Source organism: Natator depressus, chromosome 10 (assembly GCF_965152275.1).
Source record: "Natator depressus isolate rNatDep1 chromosome 10, rNatDep2.hap1, whole genome shotgun sequence".
NCBI lineage: Eukaryota > Metazoa > Chordata > Testudines > Cheloniidae > Natator > Natator depressus.
Genome location: NC_134243.1, coordinates 37,313,405 through 37,326,820, shown reverse-complemented (window position 1 = coordinate 37,326,820; position 13,416 = coordinate 37,313,405). Strand labels below are relative to the sequence as shown.

The following is a 13,416-nucleotide window of genomic DNA, read 5'->3' as shown; positions in this document are numbered from 1 at the left end:
GTGACTCTCTGTACTTGTTCCAAGCCACTGGCCCTCACATAAGCCCACAGAAGTGTCCACATTTAGCACATAGTTATTGTGAAAAACAATTCCATTGACCTCATTTCTACATCCTCTGGGCCTGCAAAGAAAGATGCAAAGAAAGTACTGCAACATCTGCTGCCTCATCATTAGGCCGTGTTCACTGAAACATCACTGGTAATTAGGGAATTAATTCTCATAGCCATTTGGCCACCATAAGGAAGGGGGTAAGGGACTACTGCTAGAGGTCACATTAAAACAACCTCTCTCAACTTCACACAGGCCACATTTGAAGGCCACAGACCAACCAAATGACCATTTCTTGGGAAAAGCATTTATTTCTCAGAGCTCACAGGGAGAACAAGAGGGACGGGTCTAGAGTACAAAGAAAAGGAGATTGAAGAATCCTGGGCAAACCTCTGCCCCTTACCAGGCAGAACTTCTAAGAGGCCAAATCCTTACAGTCCTCAATTTTTAAATCACTTCTTGTGACTTCAGGACAACTTGCTCTGTTTGCCTGAGTAAGCACTAGAGTATTTGATCCACTAAAGGCAATAGGAGTTTTGCTGGGAAAAGCCTAAAAGATCTGACCCCATTTGAACATAGAGCTGTAATTCTATCAAAAGGGTCTGGTTAGAGCCTGAGCAGGAGCAGCTGAATTTTCCACTCAGTCACATTCATTAATGTCTGTGGGGTTAGTTCAGCTTTACACCAGTGAAAACAAGTGCAGAATTTTGCCCTCAGATTGCAGCTCATTTCTTCATGTGCAAATTGTTTTATAGGGCCAGGCATTGCCTGAGCGGCTTTGTTCTGCATCTGCTGGATGTCGCTGGGAAACTCCATTGGATCCCTCCCTTTGAAAGCTCCAAAGCACAAGTCCCCGCACCCACTCATTCCCAGTCAGGGTACTGTCTGTCCACCAGGAGAGGAGGAGAAGAAGAGGCTCTTAAGGACACTATAGCAGCACCACCCCATCTCATACACTGATGGTTACTGTGCTAGGGTCAACACCATGCTGTCTCCATCACAGCTCTCTCGCTTTGCCTTTCTTTTCTGCTCTCCTCCATGGCTTTTCTCCTTTGAAGCACTAGCACCCCAAATTGGAGCCAGTTCTTCAGCAAAGGTGGAGATTGGGTATTGGGAACTGCTGACAAGTCCATGTTGTTAGTGGGGTTTGAGAACAGGCTGGGAAGGCAGCTGGCTTTCTGCCTATGCAGGGGACAGGCAATGGTTGGGACAAAGTGGGGGCCTTGGCCTGTCCCCAGTGATGGCAACGGCAAAGGTCCCATTGACAGCAATGAGAACAAGAGTATGTTGTTAATGGGCCAAATTCTGCTCGCTCTTAAACTCAGAGAAGCCCCTCGATTCCATGGATCTAGAGAAGCCCCACGTTTGGCCTATCATGTGCTTTTACCTCTCACGCACCTCCCCCGTGCAGCACGTGCCCCTCCTTGGGAGAAAGACCTTCATTCACACATTAAGACTGTGAAAAAACATCCTCCTGAGCGACAAAAGTTTTAGCGCTGAAAAGCACCATGGCGCTCCCAGCGATAAAGCTACCACTCCTCGTTCTGGGTGGTTATTTTTTATCACCATGACAGCTCTCCCCCGGCAATAAAGTGTGACTACACTGCCCGTGTCAGAGTCTCTCCACGGCAGATTTGCCACGGAAGGGCCACCAGCATTGGGTCTAGAGAAGGTGGCAGCTTTTAGCCTGCTCTTCCCCTCCTGTCTCAACGGTATCCCAGGAAAGCACCTCCTGCCCCAGTCACACTGCTTGCCTAAGTCTCTCTTAAGACCTTTATTTATGTTAGATAAGGGTCACTTGGCTGAGATGTGGTTGGGGCTTACAAGAAATCCACAGGGAAAGAAAGAGTGTTAAATCCCCAATGAAAATATCCTTAGCCCTGGAGTTTAACCAGGTATATGCCCTACCACAGAAGTTTGTGACACTAGGGAAAGTAACCACCTGTGCATTGCTGCACCCTGTATGGCAGACAGCACAACAACAGGGAAGGGCACCCTTGTGTGTACAGGGAACTGATACTAGAACTTGGGCTTGTGCTTCTAGATCGCTTCTGAATGCATCTGGGATAGATTCTGGGCTGCATACTCTGGGACCAGGCTTCATTCCTAGGGAGTTTATGGAGGGTTGTCACAGACTCACCATCCTGGAGTGCCTCCTTCTGGCAAGAGCCAGCATCGCTGTCTCACCATCCTCCTCCTCCAGACTGCAGTGACTTAGCCCTCCAGCCAGGTCATGCTGAAAGTCTCGCTCCTTCGGGGATAGCAGAGTCCTAACTCCAAGGAACAAGAACTCTTCCAACTCTCCCCAGATGCTTCTCCTCTCCCCCAGGCTCTGCAGCTCATCCTCGCTCTTGCAGACACTGCCTCGGAGGAAACCCAGCTCCTCCTGTGCCACTGACCCTCAGGCCTTCTTCCCTAGCGTTTCCCTTTTCTCCCAGGCCTGATTTAGGAACCCCCTTCTCCCCAGCTACCATCTCTTCCAACAGGGACAGGGTACAAGCTCCCTCAATGGTTCCTTTCCCAGAGACAGAAAACTCCAGTCCCTGCTACCGCTCTGCTGGACCACCCAGCTGGCTCTAATCCATAATTACCCATCTCTTCTCCAGGTGCCACAGAATGGGCTAATTGGGGTCCCCAGTTCCTACTAACCCTGTCATTGCCAGTGTGGGCTACTGGCTCATCACAAGAAGAGAGGAGTTTTTTCCTCTTAGCTCCACCTCCGACAGTGTGACAGAGATGGAACGATGTTTACAAAGCTTGACTCCATTATTAAAATGCCCGTGGAGCTCCATCAAGACGCTGTGCTTGTAACACTAGGAAATACCAACTGCCTGCAGGAGAAGTTTGTGTGAGCATTCTGTATGCCCTCTGCTACCCTACATGACTCTAGCACACCTTTATGAAAAGCAGCAGGGCTCACAAAACGTTGTATAACAAATAAATATTTATTTAACCCTTGATATTGCAGCAGAGGATATAGATCTGCTCTACGCCATGATTAGAGCTCAGCTGTCAAGGTTTCTGGTCAACATCCCTTTGGGGAAGGAGCTGTTCTTTTGTTCTGCATTTGTACAGCACCTACCACAACGAGGCCCTGGCAGCCCATGCCATGGGTGAGCGCCTAGGCACTTCTACAGTACAAATAATGAATACTAACATGGTGTTATACTATTGACTGACAAATCACTTGGGGCCAGATTTTGGAGGCCTAACTGATGCGGGCCGTATCACCCTCAACCAGCAGTCAAAAATAATGGAGCAGGCCTCCCCGAAACCATGAGATTGGCTTAAAAGTCACGAGATACTAAAAGCAATAAAAGCAATAAAGTGATTCTTTTGTTTGCCTTCCAATTTGTGAGCCTTTCGGGCCATGTTTTCAAGATTTTATCCAGAAACTGTAAGGCTAAAAACATATTTGTTCTTAACTTAAAAGCAGAGTCTCACACAGTCATGTGACTCCAGGGGCTGAGACTTTAGGAAAAACACTAATTATGGCGAGACTTGCAACAAAATCCTGAGAGTTGGCAACACTACCTGTGATTCCAACACATTTTAAAAGAAGCTCTTTGCTGGGAACTCACTGTGCTCCAATATCTCCTTGCAAGTTCCCCTGAAGTTAACACTGCACCTCTCTAGTGAGGCTTTTAAAAACATTGAGTCAGATCCTCAGCTGACGTAAATCAGCATGGGAGCTCTGCTGGTTTATACCAGCTGAAGGTTAGGCTCATAGGATCTGCTCCTATTTACACCGGTGTATATTTGGAGTAACTCCATTGACTTTAATGGAGTTGGTCTGACTTTATCCAAGTGAAATTGAGCACAGAATTTAGTCCAGAGAAGACAACAGGGAAAAGCAAAGAAATGGCAGAGAGCACTTCAGCTTGGTTATTAAATGAAACGAACAAGAGGCAACAGTAGCTCAGCTTTTTTGGTATTACCCCAATCACACACAGAATGCACTGAGTTTTCGGTATGTACATAGAGATATACATAAATGCAGGCATACAGCTTGATTTGGTACAATTTCTCCTGATACCCTTGAATCTGTGATCAGTTTTTCAGAGTCTTGCATCTAGTGAATCACTTATGTTCACATAACTGTGCTGTACCTCCAGAACTGTGTGGGTCCGTCTACATTTGAGCTGGGAAATGTCCTTCCCAGCTCCGGGAGATGTGCATGTGTTATCTCTGATTGAGCAAGCACACTAAACATTAGCAGGGTGGCTGTAGCAGCATGGGTGACAGGTTGGGCTAGCCCCCTGAGTACAATCCTGTCCGAGGTCTTAGGTATGTACTCGGGTGATTAGCTTGAGCCGCCACCCATGTGGCCACTACTATTTTTAGCTCAATTGGAGCTAGCGCATGTACTGCTCCTGAGATGAGAATTACAGGGCAGACATGCCCAGCGCAGTCTGAGCCCATGTGTGTCTAGCCCCGCTCTACTGCAATTCCAGCTTATTCCTTGGGCTCCCTCCCTGAAGTTAATAGTAACCTTCCAATTCCTATTTTCTCTATGCTGCGGGATGTTGTGCCATCTCTAGGATGAGGTATCTATCCAGGCCTCCAATTGCAAGCATTTCTAACATGGACCTCGTTCCTAACCTGATACAATTCTCACCCACTTCTCCTACCAATGATTCAAGTCCCACTCTATGCGCCTCTCCTTTGCACATTGGCAGGCTTCCAGCAGGAGTGCCTTGTGATGTGGACATTTGCTCACTAAGGGTGGGCTTCACAAAGGCACGTAACTCCCATGAACTCAGTGAACCCCAGCCTAAGGGATTGATGTGTGATGTCAAAGGGACATTGCCAGACCAGGATTTTGGAACAGCCACTGAAGGGAATGCCATCCCTTCGAGAAGCCACCCCAGACTTTACACTGAGCCCAGTGTCTGCTTGGGACGGGACTTGGGGAGTCTGTCTTAGCACTTGGTGACTACTCATAAGGGGAGCAGGTTACCCTGCACTGGAAGCCTCGTGTGCCACTTGAGTCCCAGTTGTATGTAGAACACCTAGCAGCACAACATGACCCTGCTGATGACTGAGTCCCAGGAGCCAAGACCAGGACTGTAATACAATGACAACGCCAGGTTCAGGCTTCTGCCTCTGGAACAAGGCTCCCCGCTGCCCATCACTATGGGATACCATCCCCTTTACAGGATCTTTCTGTCACATGTCTCATGGAGACATTGCTATGGCAACACAGACCTCACAGTACCCAGAGTGCTTTAGAGCAGCCCATCCAGGCTAGCGCTGCTGACCGCCCATGATTGCACTGAGGGGCACTGGAGTCTGTTGTCCCGGGAGAATGAATTGCTGATGCCCAATTGTCTTTCATCTCTCCCCAGCTGCGCCCATTCCAGATGGAGTCCTGAGGAACTTTTCTCTACTTACCTACTTTGGTTTTCCTCCTCCCACCCTCTGGATGAGAGGGCTGCGAATAGGGACCTGTTATTTTTTTACTGCCTGGCTCTGGGGGTAAGTCTAAGGCTGACCGATTTGAGGATAAACTATACCGTGAGCTAAATTCATCCCTGTTATAACTCCCCTGACCCGAGTGGAGCACTGGGCGTGGCTTATGCAGGGGGTGCTGTGTCCACTAGGGAAGTTAGGAAATGCTCCCATGTGGACCATTTCCCCACATCAGGATTCCAGGCTAATGACTCCTTACAGAGCAATAGCAGGATCTCTGACTTGGAGTGACAGCTCTAATAGGAATCTAACATCCCAGCTAGAGCTAAGGCCCAGCAGCACCCAGGGAACTCTGTACTTCCTCAGTGAAATAGATACACACAGTGGATCCAGGCTCTGCAGCTCTCTGCCACACAGCAGTGCTGGATTCAGGAACAACTTAGGGACTTGCACCCTGAAAACCAGCTGACACAGATACAATTTGGGCAGAGTGAGAGGCGGGACCTGCTGTTTCAAGAGCACCTCCTGCTGGCCAGTGGACATACAGCACTATCAGTATCTTAGGGAAGGCAACACCTGATGGATTGTTGTAGGGCAGAGAAATGGTCAAGGATATAAAGGACTGACAGCAGCTCTAGAATGAAGGGGTGGGGATGCCAGTGTCTCCCTGGGCCTGGCCTTTGCACTGCAGTCAGGGACTGAAACTGCTGTTGAACTGTTTCTACTGGGCAGGAGCAGTGGGCATCAGGCCTGGGGCAGTTAGCGGTAAGTTCCTCCCACAGGGCGTCTGCCCTCTGACTCCTAGCTCAGTCAGATTCCTACACAACACAGAGTTTAATTTACTGTACTATGCAAACCCCTGGCTTCCAAGTACCCTACGGAGGGTGAGTCTGTTGGAAGAGGAGGCTAAATAAAGCCTTGCTGCCTACTGATTTCTGTTCCCATTTACAGCCACTCCATTTAGGCAATAGGAAGTGGCTTTGGCTCTCTGCCCAGGACTAGATCCTGTGTGACACGCCCATGGCTAACTGGTTCCTTATGTGTCTGTAAAATCCCATTTCATTAAAGCAATAAGAGCACTCTAGCCATGCATCTGAAGGAGATTATTGTACTCCTTGGACCATAGGCACCTCCTTGCCCGGAGGGTACTCAAGGCCCGCTCAGCCCCAGCCCGCACTCTACCCTTTCCTCCTAGCACCCAGCCCCACCCTGCCTCTTCTTGCCCCCGCTCCACCCCTGCCCCGACTCTTCCCACCCAGTTTTGCCCCCTCCCCCCGAGTGTGCCCCGTCCCCACTCTTCCCCCTCCCCCCAGCACCTTCTGCAGGCCACAGAACAGCTGATCACAGCTGGAAGGAGGCACTGGGAGGGAGGGGGAGGAGGGGGAGTTGGCTGCTGATGGGTGCTAAGCAGCCCTGGAGCACCCACGGAGTTGGTGCCTATGCCTGATGGTTCGAGTAACTTGGCTTTCAGCATCACCTGAGATATACATCACTGAAGTGGCCCAAGTTCCTGAGGCAACACACACCTACTACGTACCAGGCCTGTTCCTACTGAAGTGCCAAGATTCCAGCAGAACACTGGCAGCACTTCATTCAACTGCTGCTGGGAGTCAAGGGCAGGGCTAGCAGGGGGCTGCAGGTTGGGAGTAAGGGGTACCGGCAGAGCTGTATGGGGAGCCCAGGGCTGTGGCAAATCCATCAGCAAAGGGTGGCAAGCAGTGGCACAACTGAATGCATGACGGCTGCAATGCACCAGAGCCAGATTCTGATCTTGGTTACATCAGTATAAAACTAGACCATTTTCTGCAATGGAGTTGTTCTGGATTTATGGTGGTGTAACAGAGAAAAAAAATCTGATCCCCAATAGCTTACACTCAGAGGCCCAGCTCTCGGAGTGCCAAAGTAGCCAATGCTAAGCAACACGGTCCAGAGCAGCCTGCACAAAAAAGAAAACAGATACTGCAGCTTGCTAGCTAGAGACCTCTTGATTGCCATAAGAGATCAATGTTCAGACAGGAACCAGCACCATCAGGCCTTACAGTCACAGGATTGCAGAGACCAAAGGGACCTATTGTGGAACAACACAGATTGTACAGGGGGAGTTTCACTCCAGACATCAAAAGGAAACTGACCAGGCCAAATAAATGAGGGTTTCTGGAGACAGTAGCTTTTCTTATTGTAAACGTTGCTCTCTCCTGCCAGTACTGAGCACTGAACCAGCCACAGGGAGCCTGGGAGAAGCTGCCCTCTTTGAGAAACAGGAAACAGGGCTTCCACTGAAGCAATCAGTCAGCCTGCAGCGACTGAATTTCAGAATGGATTAAGTATGCAGCTGTACAAACATATTGGGAAGTTTAGTCTCAAGAAACAGCAAATATATCTGACCTGGCCTCCTGGAGGAGATTGGGTTTTTGCCTTTAAAAAAAAAGTAAATGCAATGTCAAATGTGCAGCATCCCCCTCTCTGCCATGCTCAGGGAGAGCCTTCTCTTCTTCATTTTACTCCAGGGCTTTTTCAGGAAGGCTGTGATGTCACTACTTCTGCAAGCTGCCACTGCACACATTGGGAACTGGAGCTGTCAGAGAAGCCAGTGAAAGTGAGTCAGTCTCGTGCATGGTGCAAACGGCAGCAGGAAGCAGAAAGAGTCTGGAAAGAGGAAAAACTAGGGCATGCCTCCTTCATCAGCGTTCTGACAGGAGAGGGAAACCAGCCATTTGGATACTGGGCAACAACATTTATAATTTCATGAAAAACTGCCAAATTGTTTCCATTTCATGAGGTTCAAAATTGAATTGCTTTTTCCATCAGTTTTCACAGAATATTTTTAAAAATCTTGAATTTTCAAAATTTCAATTTCCCCCTTTTCCCACAGATTGAAAGAAAGTAAATGATGTCTTGGGCAGAGTTGGATTAAGGTTTTGTGGGCCCCTCCCCACCCCTTTCACCTGTGGTCCCATCCCTGTTCTGCCCTTCCCCCCCGTGGCCCTGCACCTGTTCCACCCAAGATCCTGTCCCATTCTGCCCCCAATGTGGCCCTCCAACCCGTTTGCTCCTTTCTGCACCCCCAAGACCAGAGAAGGTCTGTCTCCCCACCATGGCCCTGGGCTGCAATGTGGAGTGAGAGCTACTCCAGTCCCAGGGCCACAGGCGGGTTCGAGTGCTGGGGCTTCCCCCGCCACCCAGTGCTTCTGCCAGGGAGCAGGGTCAGGGCACAGGGGCTTCCCGTGCCCTGTCTGCCCATCTGGCACTTCTGCCAGGGCTTCAGGCTTCCACCGCACATTGGCAGATTTTTGCCGGGGCCCCTGGACATAAGCCTCATTAGCCCGGTGGCTAATCCACCACTGGTCTTGGGGGGGGTCTTATCCTCCCCCCCCAATAACTTTTCAAAACTTCCTCTACAGCATGACAGAATTACAGTTTCCACTGGTCCTTGACACTCTGAGGTGCTGAGCATCCACAGCTCCCCATGGCTTTAGCTGGAGTTATGGGTACTTAGCATTTCTGACGATCCATTACGTAGCTCCTTGAAGGAGGATCTGGCCCTTCTGTCTTGTGCAGCACTTCTTTGTGCCCAACAAGTCATTAACAGTGACAGTTACCTACATGCAGGCAGCCGGGAGGCAGTGGCTCCTGGTATCCCATGGAATGAGATATTTTACCATGGGGCAGGGAGGTGGGGCAGTGAATGAAGGAGCTGGAAAAGAACCACAGCTCTGGGGACTGGACTGGTCTTTCCAACATCAATTGCAGCTTTGTTACCTCATTCCTCCTGTTCTCCAGGACCCCCCCCCCCCCCCCGGCTGGCAACTCTTAGCTCCCAGCACTGGCGTTTAGTGCTGATTTCAGCTTTGCCTTCACTGGAACAAGCCAAGTGCCCAGTGCACAGCTCTGCTTCTTTTCCTCCTGCAACGTGTGGTCTGTTCTCCAGGCACTGCCTCCCCAGAGCTAGTTACAGATGCCCTTGCAAACGACTCCCCACGCTGACTCAGTACCAAGGGCTGTGGAAATGGTGCCCAACTTGCTGCTGAGCAGATGGGTGCGTCAGCTACAAGTCTTCCCATTATATGCCATGTCAGCTGGCAAGCCCCATTCAGCAGCAGGGTAGGGCTGGACAGAGCGGCTCTTACTAAGTGAGAATTACTCAGAATGAGGGAACTCCCCCGTGAGCAGAGTGGGGGAGTAGATCAGAGTGGGGTAGACTGCGAGTAGATCAGAGTGAACAGGCATGTATGGCAACAGCTGGATTGCCCTCTGAGCAACGCCTCTGGGGATCACAGCTATACACCCAGGTCTCCATTTTATGCATGCTCCTAGGCAGGTGCCCTTGAGGGGGGGAATGGGCAAAGGGGACCCCTTCTCCCCTCCCCCTCCCAGAGCACATTTGCAGATGGCAAGTGTAATTTGGTTGCTAGTGCTCTGGAAGTGCTGGGGGTGGGAGGAGGGGGGACCAGTCTGGCCAGCACTAACTGGCCAAGGGGGGATGTGCTGGGGCACTAGCATGAGTGCTGGGGAGAGCGCTGTAAAATAGCTAAAGCAACTGCTGTAGGCACCCCCAGCACTCCTGCCATGTGCTGTGCCTTTTGAAGGCATAATGCGCCCCACGTTGGCATGGTGCTGGCTCACAGAGACCACAGACATGAAAGCTGGAAGGAATCCGTTGGTTCATCTAGCCCCCTGCCACAGCAGGCCTACCCCCTCAAGAGTAGCCTTCAGGGCCTGGCTTTAACTGAAAGGTTTCCGTGGTCCTGAGTTCTGGCAGCAAGACAGATTTGGTTAGTGCCTGGGCCAGCAGAGTCAGTAGTTAGAAATTCAAGGCCCTACACAGACTGCTCTGAAACCAGCTGTGCTTCCAGCTCCAGCCTATCTCCCAAAGGGCCTGACGGTTCCATTTTGAGGCAGGTGAAACAATCATGGTCATTGAGCCAAGGAAGTACAAGGAGCAATGGTCTCAAGTTGCAGTGGGGGAGATTTAGGTTGGATATTAGGAAAAACTTTTTCACTACGAGGGTGGTGAAACACTGGAATGCATTATCTAGGGAGGTGGTGGTTTTTAAGTTTTTAAGGTCAGGCTTGACAAAGCCCTGGCTGGGATGATTTAGTCGGGGATCGGTCCTGCTTTGAGCAGGGGGTTGGACTAGATGACCTCCTGAAATCCCTTCCAACCCTGATATTCTATGATTCTAAGTTCTTCTTTTTCTGGTCACTAACAAACACGATGGCTCTTGCTGCTGCTTGTGCTTGGCCTGGTTTTCCCCAGGCAAAGGGGCGTCGGAGGCTCTGAGTGAGTGCATGGCTCAGAGCGTTCTCCTGCTCAGTGTGGGGGTTCTAACTGGAGATTGGTTTAATCCATTTACAGCCTTTGAAGTGAACAAGCAGATGTCTGAAGTGGCTCCCTTTAATCTTTACACAGCTGCTCTGGGTCACCCTCCTATCAGCTTCCACCAGTGCCTGCTGGGGTTGGGCTGCGAGTTCAGACAGCCTGCAGCCAGTTACCCCTCAGACCTGTGATGGTCTGAGTACCAAACAGGCCTTCTTACAAACCACCCCGAAGGGAAGAGAAATGCAAACTCCTCGTGCCCCAAAATAGGGTGGTATATGGCATCACCCGCCATCCCTCTATGAGAGCCCCCCTGCAAGTCTGGGCAGGTGGGGGCAAAGCAGTGACATGTCTGGGCAGGTGCAGGAATCTGAGGGGAATCCTTCATGGCCCCATCTCTCTTCAGGGCAATATAATGTGTCACTGTCAGCGCCACTTACACACATTCTCCCCATGTTCTGAAATGCCTTCAGGGGGCAATTTAGGTCAATTCTGCAAGGAAGAATGGGCAGCTGGGCTTCTGAGAAAGCTGTCCTGAATTGTGCCCTGACCACCGGTAGAAAGAACTTCTATGACCATTGCCAAGAGCGCCCTATCTCAGACTTGGCTGTGGTCACCAATAAAGTCCCCACTATTCACCAAGTCTATCCAAGAAGCCTCTGAAAGGTTCTTGAGCCTAAATAACATTATAAACCCACTCCCATCTGCAGACAAAGTGTAATACCCTAGTTCCACTACTAGCTGCTGAGTGCAATATGGTTCATGAGTCTTATACAAGCAGAGGGAGAGAGCAAGTCCACGTTCTTGACCAGACTGATCCCTGGTGTAACTCCACTGGCGTCGCATTGCTTCCATCTGTGTGAACCTGCCAAGGGGCAGACTGGAGATGCAGGGGAATACAGTTACTTTATTCAAGCTTCACCCACAACCACAGACTCCTCCCCCATAGCACCAGAGTAGATGTTTCTGCTAAAATGACCAGATGTGAAATAGTTAATAACGTTGATTTTAATTTATCAACATATGACTTCCTCGTGAACACCCCACCCTCAATACTCCAGATTAAATGGTGACACCCCCACCACACCCCCACGTAAACCCAACTCACGGGGCTTTTAGGGGAGGCTCCAAATGGCCATCCTTGTGGGCTCACTGATCCACAGGCATCTCTCTGTGTCCTGTTGAAGTGGCTGAGAGCAGGCTACAGCTGCCCACAGACCACGAGAGAAGAGATCCCAGGATGCTGCCCTTCAGTGGTTGGCCAACAGAAAGGAGACAGGATCTACTGCAGCTTTCAGCTTGAGTGATAACAGTTTGGAATGGAAGAAGCAGGGTTCTAGCCCTACCTCCACAGAGGTATGTATCTGATTTATGTGGTAACTGTGTCCATTGTCTCTACAGCACATGGGTGAGTTACAAGCAGGAAGTACTTTACCTGCCATCTTTAGCTCAGCTGAGTGGATGGAGCTATAGGAAGGCCAATGGGCTAACAGGAAACACTTAACAGAAGCCCCTCTGGATTTTATCAGCCTTAGACTAAACAGTCATTTCAGACCTGCAAAAACAAACAATATGTGGCAGGAAGACGACTCACATCAGCAGGAAGAATAGAAAAAATACCCGGGGGAAGAATTTTGCTGGACAGCCCTAGAGGAGAGCTCCACTGTGCACACCTTGATTAGCTGAGAGTATTGTTTCCAGCTCCTAAAGGGGAGATTTTCTTTGACATTTGCCCTAGTTCTTACTGAGTCTCAGAGCCATGACTTCAACACAAGTGCCTCAGTTCTGACGATAGTGGCATAACTCTGGATTTACACCAGTGTAACTGACCTCAGTGTGCTGACTCTGCATTTACACTGGTGCAACAAATCAGAAGCAAGCCCTGCTAGTGCACATACCTGCAAACAGCCAGCCATTATGGCTCAGATTTTCAAAGCCAGTCATTGCATGTGGATGCTCAATTCCTGTTACTTTTAGTGCTGACTGGGTGTCCAAATCTTCTAGGTTGCCTTGCAAGTCTGAGCCCATATGTCCAACCATAGCTTACCCACTGCCTGGACATTAGCACTTATTTCAGTGCTGGTCAGAACATCAGGGCTATCCTGTACTCTGTTTGGGAAGCACTGCAAGATCTTTGATTTAAGTGCTACTAGGTGGAAGGGACTCAGAGTTCCCTGCTCTCAGTCCCTGTAGGATGGAATATTTGTATTCACTTTCTGTAACTCCTGTTTACTATGTCCTTAAGGCAAACAGCCCAAGTTCCCAGCACTTCTGACTATTCCCTGGCCCCCATCCAGTCAGTCCTAAGCATGTCCCTGCACTCAGTTCAGTCCCAGCCTTGTGCGCGGGGACTCATGTCCAAATCATATTTTGGGAGAGTGGATTCCAGAAGGATGCCTTCCCATGAGGTGACTGATATGGGTTGGTGTTATTAACCAGGCCTCGGTACCTGTGCAGTGTGCCCAGCAGTCCCACATCCTTTCCTTACCTTGTAGCTATTGGGATATGTAACTCTCAGGAAATAGGCTGTATTAATAAATCAGTGGGTAGGTGTTTCACATGTTTCAGGAGGGTTACTTCGGCAATTGAAATTACCTTCCACTGAAGGGCTGTGGAACAGATCTGACCCCTTCCACTCA

At 49.9% G+C, this 13,416-nt stretch overlaps 1 protein-coding gene across 5 annotated transcripts in view; it reads right to left on the bottom strand.

Annotated features, from left to right (window-relative positions):
- C10H8orf33 (chromosome 10 C8orf33 homolog) overlaps positions 1-13,416 on the bottom strand; it is a 90,670-nt gene that overhangs the window by 16,131 nt on the left and 61,123 nt on the right. The gene's annotated exons all lie outside the window — the stretch shown is intronic.